Source organism: Bos indicus, chromosome 16 (assembly GCF_029378745.1).
Source record: "Bos indicus isolate NIAB-ARS_2022 breed Sahiwal x Tharparkar chromosome 16, NIAB-ARS_B.indTharparkar_mat_pri_1.0, whole genome shotgun sequence".
NCBI lineage: Eukaryota > Metazoa > Chordata > Mammalia > Artiodactyla > Bovidae > Bos > Bos indicus.
Window position 1 is genome coordinate 27,353,032 of NC_091775.1, and position 13,221 is coordinate 27,366,252.

A 13,221-nucleotide genomic window follows, 5' to 3' on the forward strand; every position below is an offset into this window, starting at 1 on the left:
TAATACATTTATTCATGCTTCTGTGAATGTATTTGGGGAGAATTTCTTTTAAAGCTGAACTTTGCTGTGTGCTTCTCAGGTTGAATTTAGAATTCTAGCTCACAGTTTTCTTTCAGTGTAAGCTTTGAACGGCATCTGAATGCATTAAAATCCCTCATGAAGTGTTTTGAATGTTAGTCTAGCACAGTATGGTAAGGTAAGCTGTTTCTTAAGGTTTATTCTAATGTGCTTTCTTTACGAAGTTGGGAAGAAACCTCAGATGTCAAGCTGTTGAGCTGTTTCATGCTTTGAGGTTCTTTTTAAATCACTTTCTAATCAGAAAAGTCAGAAAATAAATGCTTCTCTCATTGCCAGTTGGTCAAAAAATAGATGTAGAATTGTAGGAAGTGCCTTAATCACTTTTTGTGAATTAAATGTTGTAGGAAAATAGTAAAATATTAGCATCTTCCAGCTTTTAAAAAGAGAAGTTGGGAGCTAAGCTTGGGAGCCAAGCTTCCATACCAAGTTTAATTTTTATCAATGTTCGTTTTAAACACAGAGCTTGCTCTACACTCTCAAGTTGTTTTTGAGATGATAAAATGTTTCATGTATTATGTTCATTTTAATGGTGGCAATAATAGCTACGTTATAATTGGATTTATTACTCATCATAGAAAGCAGAACGTATTTGCCATGTTTACTTTTGCTTAAAATTAAAGTGGATGATTTATATGTGACTGGTAGAAAATTTCAAACTAGAGTAACTTGTGAAATATTTTTATGTTTTGTAGCGAAATGTGAAAATTTTCTAAACCAAGTGGGTAAAATATTTGCAGAAACTGGAGTATATCATGCAAATCATTGACAGAACATAAATGATTTTTTCAGGGATAATGTAAAAAATGGGCAGCATACTTTACAGTTTGCTAAAATTTTCTGTAATAGGTATTCCTGTTGAAAGGGAAAGAATGAATATGTCCTGTTTATAAATACTATTATCTTTATCTTAGATAATAGTATTTATACTTAAGAAAACTCCAGTTCCCTTTGATGGCTGGGAAGTCACTAAACTATGTAAATAAACTCTAGAATGTTCCACTGGTAGACAGTGGCTTTACCACTTCCCATGGTTTTAATGTCTGCTGACACATTTCTACTTTTTAAAGTGTTAAACAGTCTTGGCATTATTTTTAAAATATGATTTAAAAAAATTATTGTACTTTAAAAATTACATCTTGATGAACTATCTTATGCTTTCATTGCCAAATCTTGAATATTTTATTGGTTGATTATACTTCATTTTGTTTTAGTATACAAAGATAAGGCAGAGTATTTTTTATGTGTCTTCCATGTTTCATATAGCTTGCATCTTAGACATGGATTATAGAAGTATGAGCATGAGCTGTTTGCATTGATTATGAAAAGTGTGTAATGTTTAAGAGTCTGAAATGATTGACCTACAAAGCAATGTAGTAAAATACATGTTAACCTTTCCTCAGTCCAGGAAATGATATGTATTATAAAATGGATTCGTCCAAAATTTTAGTCTCGTTCCAGTTGTCTTTTCACTGTGTCTTAAACCACTCAACCCCTTTTTGGTAACGGGGGATCTGCCTTTCAGTGTTTGCCGTGAGTCAGTTCTTTGCCTTTCATTCTGACTACTTTGATTTCTGGGACTGGATCAGAGCCACCCTCAGCAGTACAACCCTTACAGCTCAGTATGGGTGATGGAAGCCTTGACACACTGACTATATGAAGATTTCCGATTTTTCAAAAATTGCAGGTCCTTATCACACTAACACGGGAAAGAAAACTGAATGTTGAGGATCAAGACAAATGAACTGCTTAATCTCTCAGTCTTTTGGAAAAATATAAAGCAAAAGAACTAAATATATGAATAAAGCAAGACTGGAGAACAGGGTGGCCTTTTGTTCTCTCTCCCTTAATTTCTGTTCTTTTATCATTTTAATCACTATTCAACAGGCTCACTTATTTCAGGCTTACATATTAGATTCCAAAAACACTATTCACAGGGAACATGGTAGGTACTTATCATATGCTTGCTAAATAAGGACACTCACCTATTGAACTGAAAAATACAATTTAATTATCTTTGTGAGCAAATGAAATTCCCACTTGAACAATGTAAATGGAATTTCAGTTCACCTAATACATACAGGAAAGAAAACAGCAGAATTCACAAGCATTTATAATGGTAATTTAAGTAAGGAATAGAAAAAGATTTATAAAAGGTGTACCCAGACTCTTGCTAAGGGTTACTTTACTGATCCAATTCAAGTAAGAAAAGCAATCAAAATTTGATGTATTTCTAAGCTGAAAGTAAATCTCAGTGTCCTTTATTTAAGTAAAAAGATGTCTTCAATTGTGTCTCATACAAATACCTTGAGATATGTCTTCCAAGTTGCTCAGTAGACTAAAGGATACCCCTGAGACTTGATTTGCTGAACTCTGCAGGGAAGAACCCATTTGGGGAGCTGCTTGAGGAAATTTGATTTGCTACTTCTCAAACTCACGGAACAGCAGGGAGCGGAGCCTGGTGTCAGATGCTTAGCATTGGTGGGAAAAGCTTAGATAATTCTTAAGTGTAGGATGAAGAAACAACAGGTTACCATTTAAATCAAACAACTTTCAAGCGCTTAATGGTGATTGATCTTAGGTTTTGGCTTTATGAAAGACGTTTTAAAAATTCCTTCACATTCTTTTGCTTCACAGTATGTGGATGTAGAATTTTTGTATTTTGATTTATCTCTGTGATGGTGTTTTCCTTTGAGCTGCTAAATTTTGAGGTTTTGAGATGTGCAAAATATTAAACATTCATGGTGTCTTTAGACTTGATTGTGTGATCTCTGTTCAACAACATGAGTCAAGCTCAGTCATATGATTCTGTTTCTACTGGGGAAGAGCTGTAGTGATACAGACAGATTGCTCAATGCTTTGTGATTTTAGTTAGAGCAAAATAATTTCAGGTGAAATCTTATGACTTAAAGATAGATCTATCACATCTTGGGGGTTCTGTTTATTACCAAAGCATCTTGTGATTAATTGGGGTTTTTTTGTTGTTAGTGGGATACCAGGCTAGATTAGTAGGTCTGGTGTCTGGAGGCTGTCTGACTCTAGAATTGGAACGTTTAAAATGCAGTCAGAAGGCTTTTTCTTTCTTTTTCCTTTCCTTTTCCTTCCTTCCTCCCCTCTCTTTTTTTTCCTTCTTGCTTTCTTCCTTCATTCTCTCTCTCCCTTTCTTTCCTTCTCTTTTTGGTACAAAGCTTTAGGGAGCATGCTCTTTTAATAGAGAGGGTTGGGACTTCACATTGGAGATTGACCAGGTGTTGGGGAGATATTTTTTTCTTGAGGGTTAAATAAACTTGTTAGTCAAATTGGCTATATTCTAAACTCTATTCAGATGATCATAAGTATGGGCTTGGCCAAAGAGTTCATTCAGGTTTTTGCATAACATCTTATGACCAACCCAGTAATTGAGACCATGTGACAAGTTGTTTTGTATTTCCACAACATTGTTCCACATGAATTTCACACTGTTGCCTCTCAAACTAATGTGTTATTGAGGATTTCTCTTCCTGGCATCCTTGTCCCCACCCTTATAACCTCAAGGGTAACCCAGAAAGAAGTAAAACTAATCCAAATACTATAATACATTCTAACATGAAGTACCAGGTCCAAATGTTTTAGAATATACAATAACAGTCTGCATTTCAAGCAATATTTTCTGAAACAGTATTGAATATTTTGAGAGTTAGTTGCTTGCACTTATAAATTAATCAGCATTAATTAAATAAAGTATAAATCAGTAGTTCTCAATCCTAGCTGCACATTAGAATTATCTGGGGAGTATTTAAATAATGCTAATGCCCATACCCCATTATAATATGAATTAAATCATAACCTCTGGGACCAGAGCCCCGTGTCTGTAATTGTTTCGTATTACCGAAGTGACTCTAGTATGTAGAAGGAGTTGAAACCACTGTAATAGACTTGTAACTTTGTGAATATTTGTTATATTGATTATGTTCCCTTCAAGACTTGCAGCAGAGTCCAAATGAATGTCTCAGCTGGTTCTTGAGTTAGATAACAACTTTTTAGGGGGCTTTCTAGAATTTTTTTGAAAGACCAGAGATTGATATTTTTTTTTTTAAATTGAAGTATAGTTGATTTACAGTGTCGTGCCAATCTCTGCTGTACAGCAAAGTGCCTCAGGTATACATATATATACTTTCTTGTTTTAAATGTTCTTTTCCTTTATGGTTTATCACAGGATATCCAGTATGGTTCCCTATCCTGTACAGCTGGACCTTGTTTATCCATTCTAAATGTGGTAGTTTGCATCTACCAACCCCAGACTCCTTCAACATATCTGATTATAGAAACTTCTCTAGCTTTATTTTGCATGTTTTTAGTTATGCAAATGAACATACAGTCTTCAGATTTAGGGTTAAATTGTTGCAGCATAACAGAATTGAAACTCATCTGAAATAGGAATCTGAAAACAAAAGAATACTTTCTCTTTTTTAAGAGCATTGATGCTTATGGATATAATATTTTTTAAGTGTGGGGAGAAGTGGTGAGTATTTTGTGGAATGATGATTTTGGTGGATGAACCTGGAAAGGAGAGCTCTAAAAACTGCTTTAATAGCTACAGTATAGTGATAGGGCTCTTGAAATGTATTTTTAGATAGAGAAGTGTTTATATTGGAAAGAGAATGTTCTCGACAATCATTTATCCCAGACTATAAAAGATAAACTTTCTTACACCCACATTTCTCTTCTCACATAGACCTGCTACCAAAGGTACATCAAATATAAAACATGAGAAAAATGAGAGTAATGTTTCTACAGCAATAAAACTCCTATCACTCAGTCCTATAATATGAAGCTCAGCTAACTCATATCTAGCAATAAGACTGTTTTCCAAATTCAGGGTCTTCAGATTTGCTATGGCACTATAATATCTTCCTAACATTGTTTAACTCTTATCTGTCAATACAGTTTTGTAAATCTGGGCAAGGGCAAAACTGTATCTGTTCATTTAAATTTTTCTTCTGATTCATTGAGCTGTTTGTAAATATTATGATTGTTGTTTAGTTGCCAAGTCGGGTCCAACTCTTGTGCAACCCCATGGACTGTAGCCCACCAGGCTCCTCTGTCCATGGGATTTCCTGGGCAAGAATACTGGAGTGAGTTGCCATTTCCTTCTTCAAGGGGATCTTCCTGATCCAGGGATCGAATCTGTGTCTCCTGCATTGGCAAACAGATTCTTTACCACTGAGTCACCTGGTCAATGGACATGAATTTGAGCATACTTCAGGTGATAATAGAGGACAGAAGAGCCTGGCATGCTACAGTTCGTGGGGTCACAAAGAGTCGGACACGACTTAGAGACTGAACAAAAACAGCAAGTATTATGAATGGTTTTTGTAAAAGTGAAGCATATAGCAATTTATTGGTGCCTCTATCAATATGTATCTTGTGTGTAATCCTATTTAAGAAGTTATATAAAAATGTTAGGTGTATTTCATTTTCAAAGATGTGGTTTGTTATTATAAGTTGAAACTACCTTCTTGATAATATAAAGTTAAAGGAAACAGTGAGTTTTCATTGTAAAAGAATAGTGAGTCCTTGCTTTCAGACTGCCTAGAACTCAGTTTGCTTTCTCATGGTGTGATGGAAAGCATAGTAGTACCTAATGGGTTCTTATGAAATGTTTGTTTAGTAGTATAGATTCTCAAAGGTGTAACATTGTTTCCTTGAGAAAATGGCTTCTGATTTATTGCAGTTTATGATTTACGGGAAATGATATCAATAATGCCTTATTTCTGTAGAGTTCTTTGCAACACATAAAATGCTTATAGGTGATTAAATGAAGATATTTAAAGTGCTCTTATTGAAGGAGAGTTTTACCATAGAAAGTTCATGAACTCAAAGAAAAATTTAATTTGTCTCAGAAGGGAAGAAGATTGTTTCTTTATTTAAGACTACACTTTTTAGTTCCCTAAAAGGACCTGATTCATTGATTAAAGATACAGATTTTGCTGCCAGGTAACAATTATGTTATTTTAAAATAGTCCAAATGCTACATGACAACCAAAATCAATCCATCACCTTGCTTTTTACTGTTTGCATTTTATGATACATGGGTGGATAGCACTTCTTTTAATTCAGTGAAATATGTCTTTCACACTCTTGAATGCTGAATTGTACCATTTAAAACTGTCTTGGGAAATATTGAGTTCAGAGGATATTTTTCATGTGGACCTTCAGACTGAATTTTATATCAGTATCCTTCAGTGGTCCTATAAAAGCTAGTTGAACTTGGCATTGCCCTAGAAGCATCTTGAGATTGTTAGAGAAGCGTTACTTTCAGAGACATGCTGGTCTGAGATTAAATCCCAGCATGTGATTTGGATTAGTTACACTATATTTTTGACCTTCAATTTTCTCTAAAATGGGTTTAATAAGATCTTTGTAGAGGTATTGTGAGGGAAGTGTCTGACAGAGTGAGATGCTAAAACACACACACACACACATTTGGATAGCCCTTTGAAGGGTAATATGTGGTTAGAGACAAAACCTGGCTGGTGTCTTTCCACCATCCAGTTTTAATAGCTCCACTCTAGAAGTTACCTCAGATATTCTTTGTCAATTTCTCTAGTGCATTTAGAGAAGCTATTTATTCTCTGGCTATAGCACTAAATATTAATAGGTCATTTTGGTACCAGTGATAAGAAATGAGACCATTAAACAATTTTAGGGGACTGATTTCATATTAAAACAAGTTTGGTTCATAATGAATAGCTGCTGCTGCTGCTGCTAAGTCGCTTCAGTCATGTCCGACTCTGTGCGACCCCATAGACGGCAGCCCACCAAGCTCCCCCGTCCCTGGGATTCTCCAGGCAAGAACACTGGAGTGGGTTGCCATTTCCTTCTCCAATGCAGGAAAGTGAAAAGTGAAAGTGAAGTCGCTCAGTCTTGTCTGACTCTTCGTGACCCCATGGACTACAGCCTACCAGGTTCCTCTGTCCATGGGATTTTCCAGGCAAGAGTACTGGAGTGGGGTGCCATCGCCTTTTCCGCATAATGAATAGAGGTACTCCCAAACTGGCTTTATACCTGATGTGGAAAAAAAAAAAAAAAGACTTCAGGTACTTTATATCTGAAGATCCAGTCTTCCTCTCTAGGAAGGAAGGATTCCTATTTTCCAGTATCTAGTACACTTGAAAGAAAAAGATTGTCACATGCAGTTACCTGGGCAAGGTGCTTCAATTCACCTATATTACACTAAAAAGATTAAAATCTGATTGGTTGTTATTTCTATGCACACAACAGTTTAGGGGCCTGAAATAAGCCATAATTAAACTTGGTTATCAGTTAGAACTTCTACTATTAAAATTTGTTACTCTTCTCTGTCTTAATTAGAAAAATGGGCCTTTTGTTTCTCTGTTGTTATCTTGTCTGCTTTCATTGGGCATCATTTTGCCATTGCTTAAGCCTAATTCTCTTGAAGCCTTCCCGCCTAGTTGTGTCTTTGCCTTGCTACACAAAGTGTTTTTTCGAACCAGCAGTATGGAAGGTTGGAAGATTTTGTCGCCCCACTCCAAATGGACTATATCAGAATCTACATTTGAAAAACACCATATCAGTGTTGTATATTTTGTCTAATACAACTGTGTTATAGGGAACATCACTCTTCTTGAAAAAGCTGATTGTCTACAATATGGAATCTTGTTTTTGATACAGTCTTGCCATTTATTGTTAAGTTTGGTGTTATGAATCTAATGAAGCAAAGGGTTGTTCTGGATACATTGAGCTTATGGAATGTAGTTTAGCAGAAAGCCCTCAAACCTCAGCATCAGACTTCCTGACCCTAACCATTTGAGACTCTGTACTTCAAGTTTTTCTTTTGCAAAGTAGAGCCATAATGCGTGCCACACCTGTTTTTCTGAGGGCTATTAGGAGGATCAGCTCGAGTGAGATCATGTGTGTGAAAGTGTTTGGCAATACCAAAGAGGTGTGCCATCGTAACTGTTGACGTGGATGAAGACGTTGTTCCTTCAGGCTATCTGAGCCTCGTGTTTGTCAAGGATAGGGATGACTCCGCTGAGTGGTTACTGTGGTAATTGGAACATGTCTGTGTAGTCTCTTACGTGTAGATTTTAACTTGACAGTTTTCTGGCTATACCAGCAGTTCTGGCTTCCAATTGCAAGGAGTTACCATGAGGTTTTTGTAACCCTTTTATTAATATTAATAGTAAGATTGCATCTTTTGGGTAGGTTTTGTGTCACTAACAGACTTTAATACATGATATGTTGATGAATAACATTTCCATAATTTCCTCAGTTCCTACTATGATTATATGATAGCATTTTCAATGAGATACTACTCTTAGTCTTAGAAGCAGGGTAATTTCCTTTTATCTTACAGGTGTTAGTGTCCTGAGCCCCAAGCCAGAGTAGGATGTAATTGTTTGAACCTTCTAATATGTGAATTCTGATGACTTTTCTCTTTACATTTCAATATGATTGGAACACCTCTATATTTCTCCTCTGTTTCTCTGTTTAATGCTTATGAAACTAGTCATAGTAATTTTGGTTCACAGATAGCTTTGGTCCACCAAATAATAATTTATGTTTCCCCAAATTTGGAAGCAATGAAATTGAAAACCATTTCCTAAAAGTTTGTATTCATCTGTTCTTTCTCCTTAGCTAGGTTTTGGTTTCCTGCTTTATCCAGTTATTTGATATGTTGTGTAGGGTGTTATCGGAGAAGGCAATGGCACCCCACTCCAGTACTCTTGCCTGGAAAATCCCATGGATGGAGGAGCGTGGTGGGCCACAGTCCATGGGATCGCTAAGAGTCGGACAAGACTCAGCAACTTCACTTTCACTTTTCACTTTCCTGCATTGGAGAAGGCAATGGCAACCCATTCCAGTGTTCTTGCCTGGAGAATCCCAGGGATGGGGGAGCCTGGTGGGCTGCCATCTATGGGGTCATACAGAGTCGGACACGACTGAAGCGACTTAGCAGCAGCAGCAGCAGCAGTGGGGTGTTATTATAAGACAGCTGATATATACTGGAAGAGAAACAATTTAAAATGTGTCCAGTGAATAGATGACTATTAATCCTTTAAGGTAAAGTAAGTTTGTTTCTGTTCTTGCATTTTAATGATAATTATCTTCTGTTCATTATTAGTCACCATGCTAGAAACTTTCTATGTTGTTTCATTAATATTTTATTACTATGAAGATAGCACATTTATAGTAAAAGTTGCAAGCAGTACAAAAAGGAAAATATGAAAGTCTTCTCTACACTTCCCAGTGCAACTGGGCAGTGTAGTGGGCAGTCTAGTGGCCCAGTGCAACACTCCAGCAGGAAACAATGTTAGCATTTCCCCATATTCTTCTAGAAACCAGCTACGTATATACACTAACCATATATGGGAGTCTTCTCCCCTTTTTCATTGAAATGGATTCATACCACATTGGCTCTTCTGCAGCTGGATTTTATTCACACATGAAGAGGTATTACTTTGGACTTCTTTCCCTGGAAGTAATCCTGATTTAACTCACTCTTTTTTATTGTACAGAATACCAAATTTATGGATATGACAGAATTTAAGTCCCTTATTGATCATTTAGATCATTTCCAGTTTGCCCTGTCACGGGCAGTGGTGCAGTCAACATCTTTCTCTGGACATTTGCGTTTACACATTGCTCAAGGATATCCAAACTGTAAACCCTAGGAGAATTGCGAGTCAAAGGATGAGGGTATTTTACATTTTGAATAGTAATGCCATGTTGCTCTTTCAGAAGGTTACATTAGTTTGCTTTTCAAACAATTTAACTCTAAAAAGAGTAAAGACTTTGAGACTCTAAGAATGTAAATAATTTGACCCAGGTACTCAGTAACTAGTAGAGTCAGCTTTAAAATTGAGACTCATCCAGGCCATTTCTTCTAAGCTACAGATATCACTGATGCCATTTTAAAACATAGTTTTGGCTTTGAAACTAGGAAGCATCATTTCATGTTTTTTAAATATTCTCCTCACTTAAGCAATAATAATAATTCTTTCATTGTAAATACATAGCCTTTTATGGTTTTAAATATATTTTTACATTCTCAGAGTAGTCATATGAGGTGGACATTGATTTGTATCCTGATTTACACTTGTGAAGAACTGAGGCCCAAAGAAAAAAAATCTTAAATTTTAAAATGTAATCAAAAGATGGTCCTTGGCCCAAGGCCGTATAAGCCTCAGAACCGGTAAAGCACTCAGGACATAAAAATGCTAGTAGAAAGGTTGAAAGAGGAGGTGTGAGATTAGTGGCTTTGGGTATATTGATATTGGCTTGTTATACTCATGAACAACAGGAAAGGCACTAAAATACTTGCTATCGGGCCTCACCACACCTCAAGCCAGCACCTCAAGAATAGCTTTCTTTTGGCAATCCCTGTGTGTTATGGCCCTGGGGAAAACAGGTGATTTCAACATAGCTCTTCTAAAGTCATTCATTATATTTGATCCAAGACTTATTTTAAACTTCCACGGTAAATAATAACTGTCACTGCATTTGTAATCACATAGCATTACATTTGTCACAATAGTTCCTTTTTATGATGTTGAATCTTCCTCTAGCTCATCTCTTGCGCTGTTCTTTCTGACTCTGATCGAATTTTTTTTCACTTGTTTCAGTGAAGAAACTTCGGTGAAAGTTCTAAAGAAACAAGGTCTTTCTCTTTGTGGCCTTAAAGTCAACTCTTGACTTTAGGTGGAAATTTTGCCATTGTCCTGGTCACCTGAATTCTTACACAGATACACTAATTGAACTTAATCTGTAAACATTTCTGAGAACAATTTTGTGCCAGCTTTTGCTTTTTCATCATTTTTAACATAATCTGCAACTTATTTATAAAGGCAATTTGATTGTTCCCAGTTTATGCTTAAAGAAACTGAATCTCAGAAAGCTCATATGAGTTACTTCAAATAAAACCAAAGTCATAGTTCAATTATTCTTTACTATCCACTCATACCTACTTCATTACAAGAAGTCTCCAAGTTACCAAACAAGTTATGTTCCAAAAGTTCATTTGTAAGTAAGTTATTTGGCACTTGAACTGCAGTTTACCACACCGCTAGAAAAAATGTTGTAAATCGTGATTAGGTCCTTTGGCTGACCTGCAAAAATCTATTTAACTCTTATGTAACTACAAAATGATGCTTTGGCAATAAAAATAAGAGAGAATGATAGCTGTCATTCTTGTTACACAGAAAAAGAGAAATTATTTTTCCTGATGAGAAACAGAGTCAATGAGAAGACAGGGAAACAGAGACATTTTGGAGTGTCTAGAGGGGGTTTCAGGGTACTTTCACGCGCATTCAAGGTTGAGGTCACTCTGTCTGAAAGTCAGTTTCACTTGAAAACCTTGAGGATTTTTGTTAGATACTTCTCACTAGCCTAACTCATCTGATACCTATGATTAGCGGCAGTAGGACTGATTGAATTAAGCCAAAATAAACTCTCTGAAATGATATTAACCCACCTAGTATGGTCAGACGGAGAAGGCAACGGCAACCCACTCCAGTACTCTTGCCTGGAGAATCCCAGGGACAGGGGAGCCTGATGGGCTGCCGTCTATGGGGTCGCACAGAGTCGGACACGACTGAAGCAACTTAGCAGCAGCAGTATGGTCAGAAGAAATCAATAGACCAGAAAAAGAGTATTCCTATTCTGTCTGTCTGTCTTGATAAAAGGGCCAAGAGGAGGTCCTGATTTTCTCAGCAGATCTCATCAGCTCCAGTAGCCTGGCTGAGGTCCGTAGAGGAGTCTTGGGAACATGAGTCATGGGTAAAGGCAAGAGAAAGCATGTGCCTTCCGTGATTTCTCTAGAGCATTTGTACGAGAGTTTCTGATGCTGAGAAATGACTACATTTTTATCTCATCAAGTGATTACTTCTTACATTTTCTAGGTGGTCTTTCACTTAGCCGTGAAAATAAACATCTTAAATTTCAGTTAACTTTCTATGAAGTCCAGTGCCTTTTTAGATGGCCCTTGATTAGTACGTTTTATCATTTTCAGAACATTTGCACACAGCTTTTTGTTTTGTTAACAACAGAAGAAAGGATATATCCTTCAGTAAATGGAAACTTAAGGGCGCAGATCTTGCCGAGATGGCAGATTAAGAGAGAGAGAGAAAATTAGAGTCTGTGCCTCCAGGATCAGTTTAGGGCTCTTAACCAGTATCTACAGTGTCTTCCCACTAGTTGGATAATACATTTAACTACAAATGCTCTGTGTTGGGGATATCATTTAGATGTTTTTTAGTGGGTATTTATACCTGGAGTGATTTAACTGAAGGACAGGGCATTTTACTACAATTCAAAATCTTTCTCAGTGGTCATTACAATAGGAACTTGGGACTGGCAGACCACTTTCAAAAGTGATGGTAAGGCTGATGAGAGAAGTAACATCTACTTGATTTATATATATGTTTGGTATTTATAAATGTTTTATCTTTTCCACTAAAATCATGGGGTTGCAGAGTCGGACACGACTGAGCGACTGAACTGAACTGAACAATGATGTTCCTTGGAAGAATAGCTGTGCCAAACTTAGACAGTGTTTTAAAAAGCAGAGACATCACTTTGCCAACAAAGGTCTGTTTAGTCAAAGCTATGGTTTTTCCAGTAGTCATGTACTGATTGAGAGTTGGACCATAAAGAAGGCTGAGCACCAAACAATTGATGCTTTCGAACTGTGGTGCTGGAGAAGACTCTTGAAAGTCCCTTGGACAGCAAGGAGATCAAACCAATCAATCCTAAAGGAAATCAACCCTGAATATTCATTGGAAGAACTGATGCTAAAGCTGAAGCTCCAGTACTTTGGCTATCTAATGCAAAGAGCTGACTCATTGGAAAAGGCCCTGATGCTGGGAAAGATTGAGGGCAAGAGGAAAAGAGGGCAACAGAGGATGAGATGGTTGGATGACATCACTGACTCAATGGACATGAGTTTGAGGAAACTCAGGGAAATAGTGAAAGACAGAGAAGCCTGGTGTGCTGCAGTTCATGGGGTCACAAAGAGTTGGACTTGACTTAGCAGCTGAACAACCACCACAACAAAGAGTGTCTTCTGGGTATTAGTATTCAGATTGAAACATTATGCATTGTTCTGGCATTCTCTGCTCAGAAAAGTCCCTGTTGAGTAGTTTA

General features: G+C 36.8%; 1 protein-coding gene across 4 annotated transcripts in view; it reads left to right on the forward strand.

The window, feature by feature from the left end:
- DISP1 (dispatched RND transporter family member 1) overlaps positions 1-13,221 on the forward strand; it is a 221,481-nt gene that overhangs the window by 147,054 nt on the left and 61,206 nt on the right. The window contains exon 1 of one of the 4 annotated variants that reach the window (XM_019976340.2): positions 14-9,141. The exons of the other annotated variants lie outside the window; for them this stretch is intronic. The gene's annotated coding sequence lies outside the window, so the exon portion shown is untranslated. Of the gene's footprint in view, positions 1-13; positions 9,142-13,221 lie in introns of those variants that run through there. 4 annotated transcript variants of the gene reach the window in all.